Here is a 20,690-nt window from a genome sequence, read left to right on the forward strand (position 1 = left end):
TCATATCAGTTATTCTCCTTTGAGACTCTCTTCCTTATTTTCCTCCAAGCCAGAGAATAACCACCTTCATGAGAGTCTGTTTGGGCATCAGAAGAGTGGTCTTTATCCAAATCTCAAGACTGGAAGAGACATTAACACCCCCCTCATCCTATTGTCCCATCTTCCTGATGAGCAAACCAAGGACAGTTTATTGTCATTGAGTCTCTACTGGGAGCCCACAATCTGCTCAGCGTTGCAGTGGTTGCAGACAAGACCGTGCCCAAAAAAGCCTTGCCTTTGAGGAATGTTCTGTCTACCAGATGAGCAAATCAGCAATTTCAGAAGGGCATATGTAGTATCATAGAGATGTGCTTGGCACGATTGAAGTACAGAAAAGACACATCCGACTCAGCCTAGAAACCAGAGAAGACCTCCTGAATGAGGGGACCAGAAATCAGTGTCCTGCTTAAATTCCATGCCAGGGCCTCAGCCCAACCAGCTCTCCCGCCTCATCTGTCCAGCCCTGTCTCTACAACATAGTACCTTCTAGGAGGCAGAAAAGTACTTTCATGTGCTACGAACACCTAAATGCAGGCAGTTCATGTGCCAGTTTCTTAGGAAAAAGGCAGCCTCGAGGCGGAAATTGGTCTTGTCAGTCCTGTGATGGAATTATGGATCAAAAGAAATAGTAAAGAGATTTCAAAGTTTGTAATTCTTTGCCTCTCCAAATCTTCTGTCACAGTGGCCATTGCCTCCCGGCATTGATGCTTGGTTTTCTCACAGTGATAAGGAGGAGTTCTGAGAATAATTAATACATTGTTGTTTATTCATGAAGCCTCCCAAAGACCAGGCGAGTTAGGATTTAATAAATGCAACAATACGTACAAATCGACTGCCCTGCTGTACTTGTTCTTAACTTTTTTGTTCCCATCTAAACACCTCAAGCAGTTTATTGGTGTTAATTAATTTACTCAACGCCCTTGGGTAAGACTGGTGAATATTAATATTCTCTTTCATTTTACAGAAGAGAAATTGAAGCAGGGCTCTTCCCTAGGCCAAACTTGGGGACAGGCATGGTTGAGTTTCCTTGCTTTTCTAGATTCCCTTTTTTCCCCACTTTTTAAAGCTTTGTTGAAGTCAAGTTGATTTACAATGTTGTGATCACTTCTGCTGTACAACAAAGTGATTCCATTACACACGTACCCACATCCATTCTTTTTCAGATTCTTTTCCCACATAGATGATCACAGAATATTGTGTAGCGTTCTCTGTGCTAAGATCCCCTTTTGATTCAGCCTTTCCACATTCACCCCGTATCACCAGTGCCAGAGGGGCAATGATGTGCCCACCACCACTTCCCAGACTGGCCAGTCAATGAGCTGCCCATCTTTCCGCTAACTGTGGTCGAACCCAGCTCAGCTGTTAGAGGAACTTCACAGCCAGGGGCGGGGCTGAGGGTGTTAAGTTTCTGGCCCCTGGGTCAGATTGAACCCTGTAGTTACCTCCTCGTGAATCTGGGTGGATTACGACTCCGTGTTTGTTTCTCCACTTACAGCACAGATCTGCCCACAGTGCCTGCCTTCTGGGTTTGTTGCATAGATTACCTGAAAGAATATACAGAGAAATGATTCTGGGGCCAGGCTGTCTGGCTTCAAATCCAAGTTCACCATTTCATCGCTGGGAAGCATTCTCTATGCTCTCGTCTCAGTCGATGTTACCTATAGTTCTCATTATTGGGAAGAGATGATGAATTGAAAAGCGCGTGCCGTATCTCTTAGGTTTTACTCAAAGTCACAGAACTGGAAACTAACTCCAACAGCATCTTGTCCAGAGACTGGCAAACTACAACCCGTGGGCTGAACCTGGCCCACTGCCTCTGTTTTCACAGCCCACAAGCTAAAAATGTTGTGGAAAAAAATCAAAAGAAGAATATTTCATGACATGTGAAGATGATGTGAAATCCACATTTCAGGGTCCATAAATACGGCTTTATTAGCACACAGCCGCGTATTTGCATGTTCTCTGTGACCCTCTTCTTCATATAGGGAGAGAGTTGAGGAGTGGCCACAGAGACTGTGGAGACGGAAAAGCCTACAATGTTTATTTACCCCCTGGCCCTTTACAGAAGATGTTTGCTGGCCCCGATCTAGTCCGACACGAGGTCATCAGCTTGAACACTTTTTGTGTTGGCGAGGTCACTACCGTATTCAGTCACCTCCTCCGTTGCCCAAGGAAGTGATCCCTACAGAAATCCTGCCTTTGCTTAATTTCTCCCTGTTGGTCCTAATTCTTTTCTCTGATTTTTCACCCACATAACTACACTTCAGCCACACCCCGTCAATTGTCTCTTGTCTAGATTATCCATCCCTACACGTCTCAACTATGCCTTGCTGTTTCCAGAGTCTTCCCCATCTGGGTTGCCATCCTGTGAAAGGACATCCAGGCGAGGTCCGCCCTTGCCTGCTCTCATGAGCGCTGACCTCTCTCTCCCTCTGTAGGACTCGCTGTGTTGGTAAGGACTGACGCAAGGCCTGCCTTCCTGATAGCTTATAAGCTTCACAAGAACAAGGACCTTATTTTCTTGTGTTTCCTATATTTTCTTGTAGCAAACACAGTGTCTGACACTGCTGGCTCAATTATTTGTTGAAGGTCGTTAAATGACCACTCTATAATATACCTCTTAAAATATCACATTCAGGAGTTTCCTGGTGGCTCAGTGGGTTAAGGACCTGGTGTTGTCATTGCTATGGCTCGGGTTACTGCTGTAGCATGGATTCGATCCCTAGCCCAGGAACTTCTGGATCCTGCAGGCAAGGCCAAAAAAAACCTACATTCAGAAATGTGGAAAACCTGTGAAATTGGATTGTGACGATCATTATGTAACTACAGATGGGATAAATGCATTGAGTAGTAAAAAGAAGAAATGTAATACTTCAAATGTCAGCTGAATTCTACACTTCTGCTACTGCTGCCCATGACCATAATATTCTTTTTATAAATAAACAATGTATCCTATTCACATGAAAATTGTTGGGATATAAAACTCACCAATTTCTTTATTTTATTGAAATATAGTTGATGTACAATATTATACGTTTCAGGTGTATAACATAGTGATTCACAGTTTTTAAAAGCTATACTCCATTGTAGTTATTATAAAATATTTACTATATTCCATGTGCTGTATGATATATTCTTATAGCGTATTTATTTTATAATAGCACTTTGGATCTCTCTTTGGATCCCTTGCCCCTAACTTGCCCCACCCCTCTCTCCTTGCCCCACTGGTAACCACTAGTCTGTTCTCTAGATCTGTGAGTCTATTTTTATGTCCACTAGTTTGTTTTGCTTTTTAGGTTTCACATATAAGTGATATCATACAGTATTTGTCTTTCTCTTTCTGATGTATTTCACTTAGCATAATACTTTCCAAGTCCATCCATGTCATCGCAATGGCAAAATTTCATTTTTTATGCCTGAGTAATATTCCATTGTATATATGTACTACATCTTCTTTATCCAGTCATCTGTTGATAGACACTTAGGTTGCTATCATATCTTGGCTCTTGTAAATAATGCTTGCTGTAAATATCAGGGTACATGTATCTTTTAAAATTAATGTTTTCAGTTTCTTTGACTATATACCCAGCACTGGAATTGCTTCATCATATGGTGGCTCTATTTTTAATGTTTTGAGAAACCTCCATATTGTTTTCCACAGTGGCTATACCAATTAACCTCCCACCAGTTTCTCTTAAAGGAGTGATTATGAAGCTAGGTCTCCTTCATTCTGTTCTTGTGAAATAGATTTTTTGAACTTTTCCAGTATATCTATTCTTATTTACCTTCGTTCATTTCAGCACCTTGTTCCAGCTTATGGAGGTAGTTTTTAATCTTACCTCTGTAATCTAATATATTTTCTGCTCTTATTATACTTGAGTAACTAACAAGTTGAATTGAGGGGGAGGTCTGTGTATTCAGTGATATTGGTGACAACAGGGTCCTGTGGCAAACCGCTGGAATCTTGCCCCCATCTTGATCAAATCTTTCTCTTCACACTTGGTTTAGTATTCATTTGACAGGAACTATCAGAATCAAAGCCTAGGCCAAAAGTTGGAGGTGGAACAGAAAGGGGAACTCAGTGAGATTTGAGGACTTTAAGTGCTCTTGAGTCCTCCAGAGAGAACCTACCACATACTCTACTAAAATAAAGGGTTGCCTTCTAATTCAGATGCACATATATGAAAGAGTAAATTCATCTGTGGTTCCATGATGTCATAGCAGCAATGGAATCCTTATTTGTAAACTTGATATCATGTCTCAGTCTCCTTAATTTCGAGGATGCAGAGAATGTTGGAACAGAGGGGAACATAGAACTATGGAAAAATCTCTCATTGTTCTGACCTGCATTTTCAGTTCTGATGAACAGAAGGCCAGTGGAAACTTACCAACCAAGGTTCTAGCCTGGTAGGTGAACCTCAATTTCATTCAAGAAAGGGTTCATCTAGACCTATGCAATATATATCTTAGTAGCTTTAATGAGATACAAATTGCTAATCATAAAATTCTCTGATTTATGGAGTTCCCTTTGTGGCTCAGTGGTTAACGAATCCGACTAGGAACCATGAGGTTATGAGTTCGATCCCTGGCCTTGCTCAGTGGTTTAAGGACCCAGCGTTGCCAAGAGCTGTGATGTAGGTCGCAGACACGGCTTGGATCTCGTGTTGCTGTGGCTCTGGCGTTGGCTGGTGGCTACAGCTCTGATTGGACCCCTAGCCTGGGAACCTCCATGTGCCACGGGAGCAGCCCTAGAAATGTCAAAAAGACAAAAAAAAAAAAAAAAAAAAAAAAAAAGAAAGAAAGAAAGAAAGAAAAAAATTTCACTGATTTAAAGTATGCAATTCCGTGTTTTTAGTTTGTTTACAGAATTGTGCAACGGTCACCATGCTCTAATTTTAGAACATTTTCATCCGCTCTCAAAAGCAGCTCAATACTTCCTAACAGTTCTCCTCTGTCCCCACCTCCCCCATGTACTCCCGGCCCTAGCTAATCTGCTTTCTGCCTCTATAGATTTGCCTATTGTGGACATTTCCTATAAATGGAATAATGCACCGTGTGGTCTTTTTAAAATGAAAAACATTTGATGTGTAACATTGTGTAAATTTAAGGTGTACAATGTATTGTTTGATACATTTTTATATTATGATATAATTGTGGTTGTCATGAAAAAATATGGAACACTTCATGAACTTGTGTGTCATCCTTGTGCAGGGGCCATGCTAGTCGTCTCTGTGTCATTTCAATGTTTAGTATGTGTGCTGCCTAAGTGAGCAAAGTGTGTGGTCTTTTGTGTTTGGCTTCGTTCATATAGCATAATGTTTTCAAGGTTTATACATACTGTGGCATGTACCAGTACTTCTTTTGATTGCTGAGTAGTATCCCGTTGTGTGAGAAAAATACCATATTTTGTTTTTCTGTTCACCAGTTAAGGTACATTTTGATCGTGTTCACGTTTTGGCTATTATGAATAATGCTAGTTTTGAGGTATGAGTCTTTTCGTGGACATATGTTTTCCTTCTTCTTGGGTAGACACCTCAGAGTGGAATCTCTGGGTCTTATGATAAATTACGTTAAGCTTTAAAGAAATTGCCAACCTATTTTCCAAAGTAGATGCATCATTTTACCATCTCACCAGCAATGTATGATGGTTCCAATTTCTCTACATCATGTCCAACATTTGTTATTGTCTAAACCTAGGTAATATTTTCATTGACACTAGAATGACATTTATTTGATTAACTTTTTTCACTTTTTCAAGTTTTAACGAAGTGTAGTTGATTTAAATGTTGTGATAATTTCTGCCGTTCAACAAAGTGATTCAGTTAGACATGTGCACACATCCATTCTCTCAGATTCTTTTCGCATATAGACTATCACAGAATATTGGGTAGAGTTCTCCGTGCTCTACAGCAGGTCCCCATTGGCCAGTCATTGCATAGACCTCAGTGTGCATGTTTCAGTTCCAAATCCGCAGCCCATCCGCCCCTCAGCCTGTCCCCTTTGGTAACCATAAATTTGTTTTCAAAGTCTGTGAGTCTCTTTCTGTTCTACAACAAGTTCATTTGTGTCCTTCTTTTTTTTTTTTTTAGATTCCACATATAAGTGATATAATATAATGTTTGTCTTTAGCGCCGTGACTGACTTGCTTCACTTAGTATAATTTCTCGGCCCATCCATGTTGCTGTAAATGGCATGATTTCATTTTTTTATGGCTGAGTAATATTTTGTAGTATATATGTACCACATCTTCTTTATCTGTTCCTCTGTTGATGGACATTTAGGTTGCTTACATGTCTTGGCTATTGTATATAGTGCCGCAGTGAACATTGGGGTGCGTGTATCTTTTTGAATTATGATTTTCCTCTGGGTAGATGCCCAGGATTGCTGGACCATACTGTTTTAATGACTGAGGACTGATTAATTTTTATTATATATTTCAGGTAATTGAATTTTAGTTATGGAAGGCTGAATGCGATATAAATTTTGCAAGATTGTGATTGCAAATTTCAAGGTCACTTAAAATGTGTAAAAAACAGAATGAAAAAGAAAAAGTCAGGGGAAAGTTTGATCCATTCATATTTACTAATATTATCATTAATAATATTATTACTAATAGTTAATATGAGTAACATTAATAAGAATTAATACTGATATCAAAACTGTTACAACGAATGAAAAATGCGTGTTAGTACATTTGAGTTAGTGTACATGAGTTTGTGATGAAGCCAAGCTGCAAAATAATGGCTACACTTTAGTAAAAAGGTGGAGCTGTGAGTGGCCTCGTGGTCCTTAAAATAGAAGAAAAGTGTTTTGACTTGATCTCATGTGGACTTCTCCTCTCCCGTTTTTTGGACTGAATGCTAAAATAAAGTCAGTATCAGATGGTTTATGTTCCAACCCTGTGCTTCTCAGAGAGGGTGACTTTGGCCCCTAGGGGAACCAAAGTCGGCAATGTCTGGAGACCTTTGTTATTGTCCCGAATAGGGGAAGGATGTTAGTGACCTCTAGTGGGTGGAGGCCAGGGCTGCTTCTGTACATCTTATACGCACAGCAGTCTGCCTCAACAGAGACTTATCCAGCTCAAAGCGCCAAGAGTACTGAGGGGGAGAATCTCTGCTTTAACCAGTGCTCCTGAGGGTGCAATAATTAGAATCACTTGAAATGTTCGTTTCCCCTTATTTTGCTTTGTACAAGCAGGTACCGCGTTAGTCCCTGACTCCGAGCAGGGGGTCCCGAATCTTGGGGTGGTGGGGGTGATGGCTGGGCCCTATATTTGTGATAAAGATCTCTAGCTGATTCTGTTCCTCTGTTTCTTCATTCCTTCTCTTTGCAACCCAATTGAAAACTGGCTCTGGGTATTTTGTAAATGCCTGTGGCCCATCTTTTTAGGAAATTAATGTTTAAGATGAATAATTGGAGGAGTGGCTATTTTCTTATTCCCATTTCTTGTTCTATAAAGAATCAGTCACTCAGTTCCTCTCTCTGTGACAATGAGGCAAATCTCTGGGTTATCAAAGCCCAAACAAGAAAATGTTTACTCGTGTTTTCCAGGAAATGCAGGTTTAAATTATTCTTTGACATTCCTATAATAATTCTTCCCTTGATTTTAGCAAGATCAGCTTCTCACTGAAATAATACCAGAAGCCCTTGGAGACTATAAATTTTAGAGTGAGCATGGGGCCTGGGATCTACATATGTTCTGCTTGAGTTATTTGGGCACAGTTTGTGTTATGGAGCAATTGTGTGTTTAGTTGAGCGCAGTTTCTCCTCTGAAGCATGAATCCTGCTTTTTTTTTTTTTTTCGCTTTTTAGGGCCGCACCCGCGGCATATGGAGGTTCCCAGGCTAGGGGTCAAATCAGAGCTATAGCTGCCGGCCTACGCCATACCCACAGCAACGCTGGATCGCAGGATCGGAGCTGTGTCTTCGACCTACACCACAGCTCAGGGCAACACCAGATCCTTAACCCACTAAGAAAGGCCAGGGACCGAACCTTTGTCCTCATGGATGCTAGTCAGATTCATTTCCTCTGAGCCACAGGGGGGTGGGGGTGGGAACGAACTCCATGAATCCTGCTTTTAAATGACTGCACAAGGTACCATGCCAAACATGACTAAGCCTGGAGGCAAGAACATGAGGTCTGGGACAGACGGTCCTAGATTCAGATCCCAGGCCTGCCCCTTACACGCCGAGTGACTCAGGACAGGTGTCTTGAGCACTTCGAGCAACCAGTTTTACATTTGGAATTGGGGACTGCTAGCTAGCTTCCATGCAGGCTTATTACTGCCCACTAGCCAATTCTGCCTTGCTTTTGTACATAAAGTTTTATCGGGACACAGCCATGCTCGTTCATCTACATATTGTTTCCAGTTGCTTTGTGCTACCAAGGCAGAGCAGAGTAGTTTCGACAGAAACTGCAGGTCGCCAAAGCCTAAAGTATTTACTCTTGGGCCCTTTACCGAAGAGTTTGTCAACCAACAACTCTAAGATTTGATGAACTTAAATAGAGTTCGTATATGGAAATCTCATCTCAGATCAGATCTTGGAAAATCTTAGTACCCATTCCTTTCTAGACCCAGTAAATTGTTTTCAAACAACAGCAATAATACTAAAGCTACGATTCATTCAGCATCTAGTGAGTATACCCCTACATGGAAGAAGACATTTATTTCTTGCAACAGTCTAGGTAGGCGTGGTTCTCATTTTGTCTATGAAAAACAGAATTTCAGAGAGATTTTCAACTTCCTCCAGGTCATGGAGTTAATTAGGAGAATTGTGATAAAAATATAAACATCACAGCTGTTCTGGTTTTTCTCCTTCCTCCCATTTAAATAACCCTGTAAGACCTTTGTCAGGACAGTTTTGGAAGCACCTAAAAAAAAGTAGGTGATGGTTTAAGCAGGTGAATAAACCTCAAAGGCCAGAGTGCAAATTTATTTTTAATGTTTGCTGTCGGTTGTTCTCTGAACACTTTTGTATTTGTATTAATCTGTTGCTCTCTGCCTTGTTCTCCATATTTTTTCATCCCTCATTTCTCCTCTTTAATCCTGTGTTTCCATCCTTCCACTTTGAAGCTGCCCTTTCTTGAGAGCATTTTTGTGAGAGGATAATGAGCAGCCCCTGCACCTGTGCAGCCATAAAGCAGGTGGTTGAAGGGAGCAGCCGCGTATTACCCTGCAATTCTTCTGTAGCTAATTGACACCAGTGCTGTTGTTTCTAAGGCATTCTTGTTTTTCTTTTGTCTTTTGTCTTTTTAGGGCTGCACCCATGGCATGTGGAGGGCTAGGGGTCGAATCGGAGCTGTTGCTGCTGGCCTATGTCAGAACCACAGCAACGCCAGACCCGAGCCGAGGCTGCGACCTACACCACAGCTCACGGCAACGCCAGATCCTTAACCCACTGAGCAAGGCCAAGGATCGAACCCGCAACCTCATGGTTCCTAGTCAGATGCGTTTCCGCTGTGCCCAAACTGAAACTCCAATTCTAAGGTATTCTTCATATTAAAACACTGCCATCCCTAAAGACCCACTACTGACTTTGTGGCTTATTATTTTAGGACATATCTGCAGCCCTGAGAAGCTTCTTTAAGGGTAGAAAACCTACTTCAGTTCACTTTTTTTTTTTTTTCGATTTTATTTTGGCCGCACCCACGGCTTGTGGAAGTTCCTGGGCCAGGGATCAAACCTGTGCCACAGGAGCAACCCAAGCTGCTACAGTGACAACGCTGGATTCTTAATCTGCTGACCCAAGAGACTGCCCACAGTCCCTTCTAGTGAAGGGTTGTGGGCAGGAAGGACATTCAGCATTGGGGTGTGTGCCTTTTTGTTCATTGGCATCTGGATGTGTATTTCCATGTCTGGTCATTGGCATCTGGGAGTGCGTTTTCTTGTTTTTTCTTTTTTCTTATTTTTAATGTTAACTCATTTTTATTTTTCTCCATTATAGCTGGTTTCCAGTGTTCTGTCAATTTTCTGCTGTACAGCAAAGTGACCCAGTCACACATACATACATTCTTTTTCTCACATTCTCATGCTCCCTCACAGGTGACCAGCTACCGTTCCCAGTGCTCTACAGCAGCATCTCATTGCTTATCCACTCCAAATGCAACAGTTTGCGTCTATTAACCCCAGAGTCCCAGTCCATTCCCTCCGCCACCCCCCCCCTCCCCGCCCGGCAACCAAAGTCTATTCTCCAAATCCATGCCTTCCTTTTCAGTGGAAAGGTTTACTTATGGCGTATATTAGATTCCAGATGTAAGGGGTATCATGTGGTCTCTGTCCGGGAGTGCGTTTTCAAGTGCAGGCATCCAGCCTCTGCAGGTGTGCACCTACAGAGAGGGAGCCCTGTCAAGCTTGTGGGCACACTACCCTCATGGGAAAGCATTTCCTCTCCACTAAACTGTAGTGAGCCTCCCTTTCCTTTTTGGTCTCTTGGTCCTAGATCTTCTTTTTTTTTTTTTTTTTTTTTTTTTTTTTGTCTTTTTGCCATTTCTTGGGCCGCTCCCGCGGCACATGGAGGTTCCCAGGCTAGGGGTCGAATCGGAGCTGTAGCTGCCAGCCTACACCAGAGCCACAGCAACTCGGGATCCGAGCTGTGTCTGCAACCTACACCACAGCTCACGGCAACGCCGGATCCTTAACCCATTGAGCGAGGCCAGGGACCGAACCGGCAACCTCATGGTTCCTAGTCGGATTCGTTAGCCACTGAGCCACAAAGGGAAGTCCATCCTTTCTGAAACCGCCAGGAACAGAGTCTCATCTCTCCTCCACATGGCTGCTCTGCAGAGTGTTTGAGGAGTCTTATCTCATCCTTCAAAGTCTTCATTTTTTTTTCCATGATGAAAATTGCACAGCCCTGCAAAAGGCTCTCCTAAGACAAGATTCTGACCCTTTATTATGTGAAGGTTGCTTATATTGATTTCTTCCAGTACAGCAATGTTTTTCTTTTCCAAGTGTAACTTTTTTTATGATTTTATTTTATTATTTTATTTTATTTTTTGTCCTTTTGCCATTTCTAGGGCCGCTTCTGCGGCATATGGAGGTTCCCAGGCTGGGGGTCTAATCAGAGCTGTAGCCGCCGGCCTACACCACAGCCACAGCAATGCGGGATCCGAGCCGCCTCTGCAACCTACACCACCGCTCACAGCAATGCCGGATCCTTAACCCACTGAGCGAGGCCAGGGATCGAACCCACATCCTCATGGTTCCTAGTCGGATTCATTAACCACTGCGCCACGACGGGAACTCCTTTTTTCTGATTTTAAAGGTAACAAATACTAATTGTAAAAACCTTGGACGATATGCAATGCCAAAGAAAGAAAGGAAAGGAAGAAAATAAGGAAGGAAAGGAGAAAGAAAAAAATCACCCCACAGTTCTACTACCCAGGTAAATCCTTGAGAAACTGTAGTCCTTAATGTTCCAGGCTTTGTGTGTCTGAGGGAACAGTGCGGGTTTACCGTGGGATTCATGAACATAGTTCTCAATGCCCACATTTTACTCTGTCATATGGATACCTGGGGACTGATCTGGGTCCTTTCTGAAGCGTGACTGACAGAGGCCATCCCCGGGTTCCAAGCTCAGCTAACCGTGGCAGAGCCACAGTGACACCGGCCCCTGCCTTGTCCTGTGTCTCTTTTTCTTTTCTTTTTTTTCTTTTTTCCTCTTTTTAGGGCCACACCCGTGGCATAGGCAAGTTCCCAGGCTAGGGGTCCAATCAGAGCTGCCGCTGCCAGCCTATGCCACAGCTATGGCAATGCCGGACCTGAATGGCATCTACGACCTACACTGCAGATTGCAGCAACACTGGATCCTTAACCCACTGAGTGAGGCCAGGGATAGAACCAACATCCTCACGGAGCCAACGTCGGGTCCTTAACCCGCTGAGCTACAATGGGAACTGCCTCTGCTTCTTTTCTTAAACATGTAAATACAGGTCTTGAAATTAACTTGCTTTTCTTAATTTTCGACTTAAGCTTTTCCTTCGCGTTGGAGCACGTTTAACCTATCAATCTATAGGGGAGAGGCCCATTTGCAAATGTGATTGGCTGCTGTATATAATGATAACAGGGCTGTTTCAGGGCTGTCATGCGGACTGAATTAGTTCATATATGGGAGGCAGTTGAAGAGTGTCTGGTGCATGGTAAACACTCAATAAAGGTTCATGTTGATTTATTTGTTTCTACAAATAAGACAACTTTGGAGTTTAATGACTTGTCCAAACCATCGCAGGTGGGGAGGGGCCCATGTGTAATAAGTGTTGCAGAATGGCTGGGCCCTGCTTAAGAATTTCCTTGGCACTCTCTCACTCTGAGGTCAGCAAACTGTCTGTAAAGGGCCAGATGGTAAACATGTTAGGCTTTGTGGTCTTGAGGTCTTTGTTACTCCTACTCGCCTCGGCCATTGCGATGCCAAAGCCGCCCTGGACAGCACACAAAGGGGTGTGGTTGGGTTACAGCAACGCTTTATTTGCACAAACAGGGACGATCAGACTGTACTTTGCAGGCCGCTGCCTCTCCCCCCAATCCCACTCCTTTATGTAAATGAAGGAGATACTGCTTAAGTACCTTCTGGTTCTTAATGCATAAGCAAGTATGAATATGTCAGAAAATTTATAATTATCTGCAACCCCCCCCCAAAAAAATGTTGAGAAATAAGAATCAACTATATTCCACCACCCGGAGATAACTAGAGTTTACATTTCGGTGACTATTTCATGAATATGCTTTCAGCAGAAAGATGTTCTTAATCTCTCTTCCCTTTGGAGGTCTCCTGGAGCTTGGAGTGATTTCCTTCCTAACGCTAAGGTTTAATGATGGTCATTAGTGGGTAGGACTATTGTCTGGGTCTGGTGCCCACGGCGCTACAGGCCAGGGGAGAGGCGGTGACATGACATATTATAGGTTTACTCTCAGAGCTGTCTTCCCTCTTCATTGAATCGAAAACTTCCTTATGTGATTGTCAGGCTGGGTGTTCCAGAACTATTCAGTGTCTATGGGGCCTGCCTTGGATTCATTTCCTGATGTGGCACATCTGTTAAAACCGTTTAACACACATCCCTTACGTTTTATATATGCATCCATAAATAGGTATTTTAATGATTTTAAAAGTTAATGTGGAGACACACATATGCACTTATCTTTGGTTTTGTTAGACATATGTCTGAAAGTTATTAACTGTTGAGCACTTACTCTATACTAGACAGCATGCTCAATACATATGTCATTTCACTGAGTCCTTCCCAAACTTTATGATCTAGACATACTGTTCTTATTTTACAGACAATTAAATTAAGTCTTCTGGAAGTTGAATGACTTGTTCAGGACAACAGAGACCAGGGATCTGAACTTGAGTCTGTGGACTCCTCTTTTTTTTTTTTTGTTTTTTAGTTGAAGTCTAGATTTACAATGCTGTATTCATTTCAGGTGTACAGCACAGTGATTCAGTTATACATTGTTTTAAAGATTCTTTTCCCTTATAGGTTGTTAAAAAATATTGAGTATAGGACTTCCCTTCCTGGCTCAGCAGTTAATGAACCCAACTAGGATCCATGAGGATGAGGGTTCCATCCCTGGCCTCGCTCAGTGGGTTAAGGATCCGGCGTTGCCGGGAGCTGTGGTGTAGGTCGCAGACACAGCTTAGATCCTGCATTGCTGTGGCTGGAGTGTAGGCCGGCAGCTGTAGCTCCAATTCGACCCTTAACCTGGGAACTTCCATATGCCACAGGTGTGGCCCTAAAAAGCAAAATACTGAGTATAGTATAGTTCCCTGTGCTATACAGTAGGTCCTTGTTGGTTACCTCTTTTATATATAGTAGTGTGTATCTGTTGATCCCAGACTCTAATTTATCCCTTCTTGTCCTCCCCATAAGTTTGGTAACCATAAGTTTGTTTTCTATTTCTGTAGCTCTTGTTGTGTTTTGTAGCTAAGTTCATTTGTATCATTTTTTTAAAGCCACGTATAAACACTATCATATGATAGGTGTCTTTCTCCTTCTGGCTTACTTGCCCTTTTTCATTCTGTACACGTGATGTAGCTTTGTCTGGTCCTAATTATCCCCCTTCGTTTTTGTTTCAGACGGTGGCCTTCTTTAGTGTAGGGGAGGTTAAAATCCCAGTCGCGAATTACCTTCATCCCTGGACAAGCAGAGACACTTGACGGAGTCAGTTCTCTGCATCAGTTGTCAGTAGGCTGGAGAAGCCCCCCCGTCACACTTGTGATTCCTTCCATCACGTTTGCCATTCGGTCTTGCACAGGAGAATAGCCTTCTCTCTCTTCTGGAGGATGCTGAGTTTTTGTCCCTGCTTTTGTTGATTGAGACATCGCAGCCCTGCTTTGCTTGGTACTTGCTCCTCCAGTTATGGCGTTGGCACAGACCATACCTGCAGCGTCGTGTTACTCTCCTGTGCTAAAAATACCCGAGACCCTGGCTGAGACTTCATATATAATTCATGGTTTTGATTTAGTAATCTCTCCATTAAGCCAGAAAATGACATTTTTGCTGGCTGCATTCCAATCTGCATTATCTTAGACATTGAGAATTTGCATTAACTTGAATACTCCTCGTGTGTGTGTGCGCGTGTGTTTATTTGTGGTTGTAGTAACATTACAATTATCTCTGTGTATAACTCCCTTAATCTTTCGTTTAACCCCTGACTTCAGACTCCTGACACAAATGTAATAGCCGAAAGAAACAAATATCAAATGCCTGTTGATGATAGTAAAAATACAGAACCAGAAAGAAAAAAAAAAAAGAGTTTTGCCCTTTTGTAGAGACTTAAATTTATATTCAGCAAGTGAAGAAGGGGAACATTGTGAAGGCAGTTCACGCATCTGGGATGTACTTAGTGAGGTCCTCCGGAGTGCTAAGACACGAGTGGGACGTGGTGCCCTGATGAGGTCCTCCCGATGACAGAGCAACTTTCATGCCACCCTGCAAGTCTTTAAATCAAAATCCTCTCACCGAGATTTTTAAAGACATTGTGGAAAGACTGAACACATTTTAGGTGTCTTTCTAAGACACTTCTCTGAATGCTGCATCCAGAGGAGTCACTTCATCTGCTTGGATCCACCCTCGCCACTTGTCCTCAGGCATATTTAGGCTGTTTAAAGCAGGAAGGGAAGACGTGATTATAACAGATCAGTAAATGAAGGAAGAGACCCACTAATCAGAGTCCTGATACTCTGCCGTGAGATTCTGCCAACCACCAACTCTTTGGAATTCTTAAACCCTGGTATCTCCAGCCTTATTTGAACAGGGACCATGTCTTTGTAGAGGCAGCCTCACTCTGGGTTGAGTACAATGTCACTTCGACATTACATTTTACAGTTGTTTTTACCTGTTATTAACAAAATAATTGTCCTTCTTACTGCTGAGTTGCCAAATTCATTTCTTAATATAGAAGTTTCTAGGCGTGGGGCATGGGGCGTGGTCAAGGGCATTAATGAAACCAGACATGTAATAAAAATTTGGAGTATTGTAATTTGGGGGGGGAGGGGCTGCAACCATGGCTTGTGGAAGTTCCTAGGCCAGGGACTGAACTCTTGCAGCAGGTATGACCTGCACCACAGCTGCTGCAATGCCAGATCTTAACCCGCTGCACCACACGGGAACTTCCTGTTTAATTTTATAATATTGCTTTTAAAATTATATAATCAGTATTCAAGGGAAGTTGTTTCATCACTTGTGAAATTTTGGATCCAATATTGAATATGTGCTTTTTAAATAGTATGTTCGATATTCAGTGGTAGCTGTGATTCTTGTTTACTCAGTATCCTTTCGTTTCCCCTCTTCTGGTCACAGCACCCATCTTTCTTGTAGGGACTCGAGTCCACGTGGTTCCTATGGGGCTGACCCCTCCTGCTGCTGCCCCTCCCCCCCCAAAAACCCACAAGGGTAGGAGGACCAAGAGCTGGCTAAACTACTGCATACCCCTAGCTGTAATTGGTTCGAGGAAAAGGTGTGGCCTGAGCCAAGTCAGTCATCTCCCCTTTGTGGACTTTTTTCGGAATTGAGGCAGGGTGCTCTGGCTTTTCTTCTGAGGTTGCTAGTTTTGAGCAGGGGTGCCATACAGAGTAGCTCAAGGAATCCTCATTTATTAAGGACAAGGAAAGCCTTGAACCAGCAGTGATCTTCTTCTCTATGATGTGAGCAGGAACTGCCTGAAAATGAGACAGTGCAGAGGAGTGTATTGCTTAGAACTTCTTGTAATATGTTCACAGCATCAGCTGAATCACTGGATTAGAATGGGCTGGAAGTTCGTTATCCTCCTTCAACTTCTTGGTTACATGAGTGTATCAGTTTCCTTTTGCTGCTGTAACGACTTATCAGGAAAGTAGTGGCTTCCAGCCATGCGTATTTATTATCTTGTAATTTGCAGGTCAGAGGTCTAAAATGGCTCTCCTTTTACATCTTCTGGGGGGCTGCCCGCCTTCCTTGGTTCTTGGCTCCTCATCACACTCGCCTCTGCTTCTGCCGTCACATCCTTCTCTGACTCTGACTCTCCTCCCTCTTTTCCCTTAGAAGGCCTCTTGTGATAACGGTGAACGCACCCAAATGATCTAAGATAACCACCCCATCTCAAAATCCTAATGACATCAGCAGAAGTCCCTCTTGCCCTGTAAGGAAGCATATTTTCCTCTTCTGGGGATGAGGACACGAACCTCTCTGGGGACCTATCACAATGAGCAAATTAATTCCTTTTCGGTGTAGGCTGGTCTAAGTTGGAATACTGCTATTTGCAACCAAGAGTCTTGAAAAATATTGTATTAAAGAAAATGAGATACAGGAGCAATTTAAGGACCTTTTAGATAGATATTTGGAGTTATAAAGCATTTTTGAAAGATGAAAAAATTGTACAGAGAACATTAAATTATACGTATAACTTTAAATGACTCCAATATTTTCCTGTCCTTTAATCTCTTTGTACCTTTTTAAAATACTTTTTTCACTTTTGTTATGCTACCAACTGGGAATTCTCTTTCACATACTCTTGTTCTCACTCAAGTTCACCTTTAAAATATCTTGCTTCCTACAGCCTGTTATATGCTCCAGAGCTTTTCTGAAATATTTTTCTTCTCTCCTCTCAACTGTCACTCTTCTTGTTTTTCAGAATATTCATCTTTGCCTTTCTTAAATTCAAACTGTTTTCCCTTGTTCAATGTTTCTGTGAATATTTTTTTTTTCTGTATCTGCTTGGGGGCAGGAAATAGACCAAAAGCTTTTTAAAAAAATTGTGTGCGTCTGTTGTTCTAGAGAATGTTTTGTTACCATTCTCATGGCTGGTATCAAATAAACAGAATTCCCATTTGACAATAAACGAATAAATAAATCTCTTGCTTCCGGAGTTGTGCTTATTTTTTGCTGTTTCTATGTAAATAGCATAGCCCTATAGTACTTTCCTGAAAAGCTTATAAAATGGTATTTTTAGTCTTCAAGCACGCACTCATTCATATTTCAATCTTCTCTTTTCCGTAATTGAAATATGCTTTCACCAGGGCATTTTGACTTTGTGCTCATAAGAATAGATAGGGGAAGAAACAGCTTTCCTATCACCGTCGGAATGTCCCTGGCCGGGCCTGAAAAATACACTGACAAAGACAAATTAACAAGAGAAGAGCCTTCTGATGTAAGTTTTACATGAGGCTTCAGCCTTCATCAGGACATGAAGACCCAAAGAAGCAGAGCCGTGTGTTTGTACGCTAGGTCTGAGGAAGCGTGGACAGTCGTGGAGGAATACCATCGGGCAGGGGTACCAGGTAATGGCAGGAAACTGGAACCCTCAGCAAGGCCCGTTTGTTCAGATTCTTCTTGGCTTTACGGAGATCAGGATGCTCCTTTGCCCAGGGCGTGGAGAGGCATCTCTCGCCTGAGGGTCTTAGGATCCAACGTTTCAGGGGAGACGGCCGGGGGAGGAGGTCACAGCGCCCCTCCTGCTACTGCCAGGGTTTGCTCAAATTCCTTCACTTAAACCGCTCGGTCTGCCAAGATGCCATATTTTAGGGGAGTGCGTTTGAACCCCGTCAAGTACCTTGCACAAGACCCTTATTTACTCAGTGACGTTGAACTGTATTATCTGTGGCAACTTAATCCAACAAGTGAAATTTCTTTTCTCATTATACTAACATGCCAGAAATAACGGGTTTATATTTCATGTTTATTCACGATTTAGCCATGGTTTGTTTTTTTCTTTTTAGGGCCGAACCTGCGGCATATGGACGTTCCCAGGCTAGGAGTCGAATCGGAGCCGCATCTGCGACCTACACCACAGCCACAGCAATGCAGGATCCTTAATCCACTGAGCAAGGCCAGGGATCGAACCTACATCCTTGATGATACTAGTCAGGTTTATAAGCCACTGAGCCACGACGGGAACTCCTAGCCATCTTTAAAATAAACATAAATAGCTATGTAGTTGACAGTAAAAATACCAAGTAACTTTAAAGTGTAATCTTACTTTTCTGTAAGTGTCTATGACCCATTTCCAGTTCTTGGGCTGGTACATTCAGGGTTTATATTTTCTGCTTCTTTAATTCATGTAAGTTTTTCTGTGTATCTACTTGAGCCACAATGCAGTACAATGTTATAGCGACGTGCATGGGATCATATCCCAGCCATGCTCCCTTGTTGGGCATCTCTTACGGTTTTATTCTGCTTTGTTTGTTTGCACTATGAGCACTGCAGCTAGAACCAGTCTTGAATACATTTTTTAAGTGATTCCACGGGATAGATTCCTAAAGGTAGTAGACCAGGCCAAGCAATATGGTTATAACTAATTATCTCTAGTTTACGTTTAGTGCTGTCAGAATAAATACCCCGGAGAGTAAATAAGATTTCGATGGAAGGGAGCTAGCACAAAGAATCAAGGAGATGAGGTTATTCTCTGTCATATGAACAAGAATTAAAGAAGTGTTTTGTGCTTTGTTTTGCTTTCTTTGGTTTTTAATGAGACTGGGATCTTAGGGATTTGGGGGGGAGGAAATAAGATGTATCTCCTTGGCATGGATAGCGCTGGTCTTTTGTGATTACTTTCTCTTTCTTTCTTTCTTTTTTTTTTTTTTTGTCCTTTTTAGGCCTTTTTTTTTTTCTTTTTAGGGCCCAACCTGCCCTGGAGGTTCCCAGGCTAGGGGTCTAATCAGAGCTGTAGCCGCTGGCCTACACCCCAACTCACCGCAATGCCGGATCCTTAACCCACTGAGCGAGGCCAGGGATGGAACCCGCAACTTCATGGTTCCTGGTCGAATTGTTTCCGCTGCACCACAACGGGAACTCCCTACTTTCTCTTTCTTAGGTGCCCCTTTCCTCCAGTGTCAGCCCCCATGGTGGCTCACCCTTGACCTTGTCTTTTTGTCCCTATCCCTCTGCTGGCTCCTTCCCTCACTTTATCCCCTGGCCTCTTCACTCTCTCACTCACTTACTTCAGCCTGCGCCTTTGTGTTGCACATAAGCCGTTAATTCTGCGGGTTCGGGGTGAACTCATGACCCTTCCCTTAACCTTATTATCATTCCTACAATGTCTTCTCCCCGCTGTCACTCCCACCTCCTTTTGGCAAAACCTTATCATTTATCACCTGGACGATTTCAATTCATTCCTGGCTGGTGTCCTTGCTCCCCGGGGATTTCAATCCTCACTCTTTCCTTGCAAGCTGTGCTGATCTACACTGGTCACTGAAACATTTTTTTTCCCCACTGTACATCATGGGGACCAAGTTACACATACATGTGTACATACTTTTTCCTCCCATTGTTGTGTTGCGATGTAAGTATCTAGACGTGGTTCTCCATGCTACACAGCAGGATCTCATTGTAAATCCATTCCAAGAGCAATAGTTTGCATCCGTTAACCCCCAGCTCCCGATCCCTCCCACTCCCTCTTAAACATTTTTGAGTCTTGATTTATGTATCCAAGCTCATGGATGAATGGCCCATTGCTGCTGACATAGCATATATATAGAGAGAGAGAGGGAGAGAGAGAGCGCGAGAGAGTCGTGTCCTTACTTTTCGAGTCTTTCCTTCTTATAACTTAGCCCTCATCAGCATTCTTATTGTGACAAGTCTGATCCTGTCACTCGCAAACTTTACTAACTTCAGAGATTTTTCAAGGCCGAGAGGGTAAGGCCAGACCCTGTTAGAACAGGCCTTCACGGGGTGTTCACGTTTCCCCCTCATCTTCTGCCGTCGACCTCCGGTCTCGCATCCTCAGCCCGTCACCCTAGTGATCACTTCCCAGACATGCCACGCCAGCCCTTTCAGCCTTCTGGCTTTTCCCGTGATGATCTCTTTTTCGCTGCACTTACAAGCCCCCACTGATTTTTTTTTTTTCCAGATCTATTTTGAAGCATCTTTTTATAAAGCCCTCCCAGGTGCTTTGCTTGAACTCTCCTCATGCTCCTGGGACTTTACATCTTGAGCAAATGAAGCAATAATGTGGGAATAAGGGCAACGAATAGCGTGTGACCAGGGGCATCTTGCGGTGTGTTCTGCTCAGCCCCTAGCCAGCCTTTCTCAGCTATGGTACCTCGTTGGAACTACAGACATGGAAAATGATTTGAGTGACAGTTTTCTCAGCTTGGCCCAAGATGACATAACTAGTGCCATTGTAGATGCATAGGAGAGAAGTTGAATCATTATATGTAATTCGTGCTACAGGGGGTAGA

The 20,690-nt window shown here is 42.9% G+C and overlaps 1 protein-coding gene and 1 non-coding gene across 9 annotated transcripts in view; one reads left to right on the forward strand and one right to left on the reverse strand.

Annotated features, from left to right (window-relative positions):
* FRMPD4 (FERM and PDZ domain containing 4) overlaps positions 1–20,690 on the forward strand; it is a 919,679-nt gene that overhangs the window by 311,432 nt on the left and 587,557 nt on the right. The gene's annotated exons all lie outside the window — the stretch shown is intronic.
* LOC146394474 (U6 spliceosomal RNA) lies at positions 5,206–5,313 on the reverse strand. The gene has a single exon (XR_014835963.1). It is a non-coding gene; the product is annotated as a U6 spliceosomal RNA (small nuclear RNA).

The sequence above is a fragment of the Sus scrofa genome, chromosome X (genome assembly GCF_054392235.1).
Source record: "Sus scrofa isolate SSC_HxYL_T2T_F1_AM1 chromosome X, Sscrofa_HxYL_maternal_Yorkshire_Landrace_v2.0, whole genome shotgun sequence".
Lineage (NCBI taxonomy): Eukaryota > Metazoa > Chordata > Mammalia > Artiodactyla > Suidae > Sus > Sus scrofa.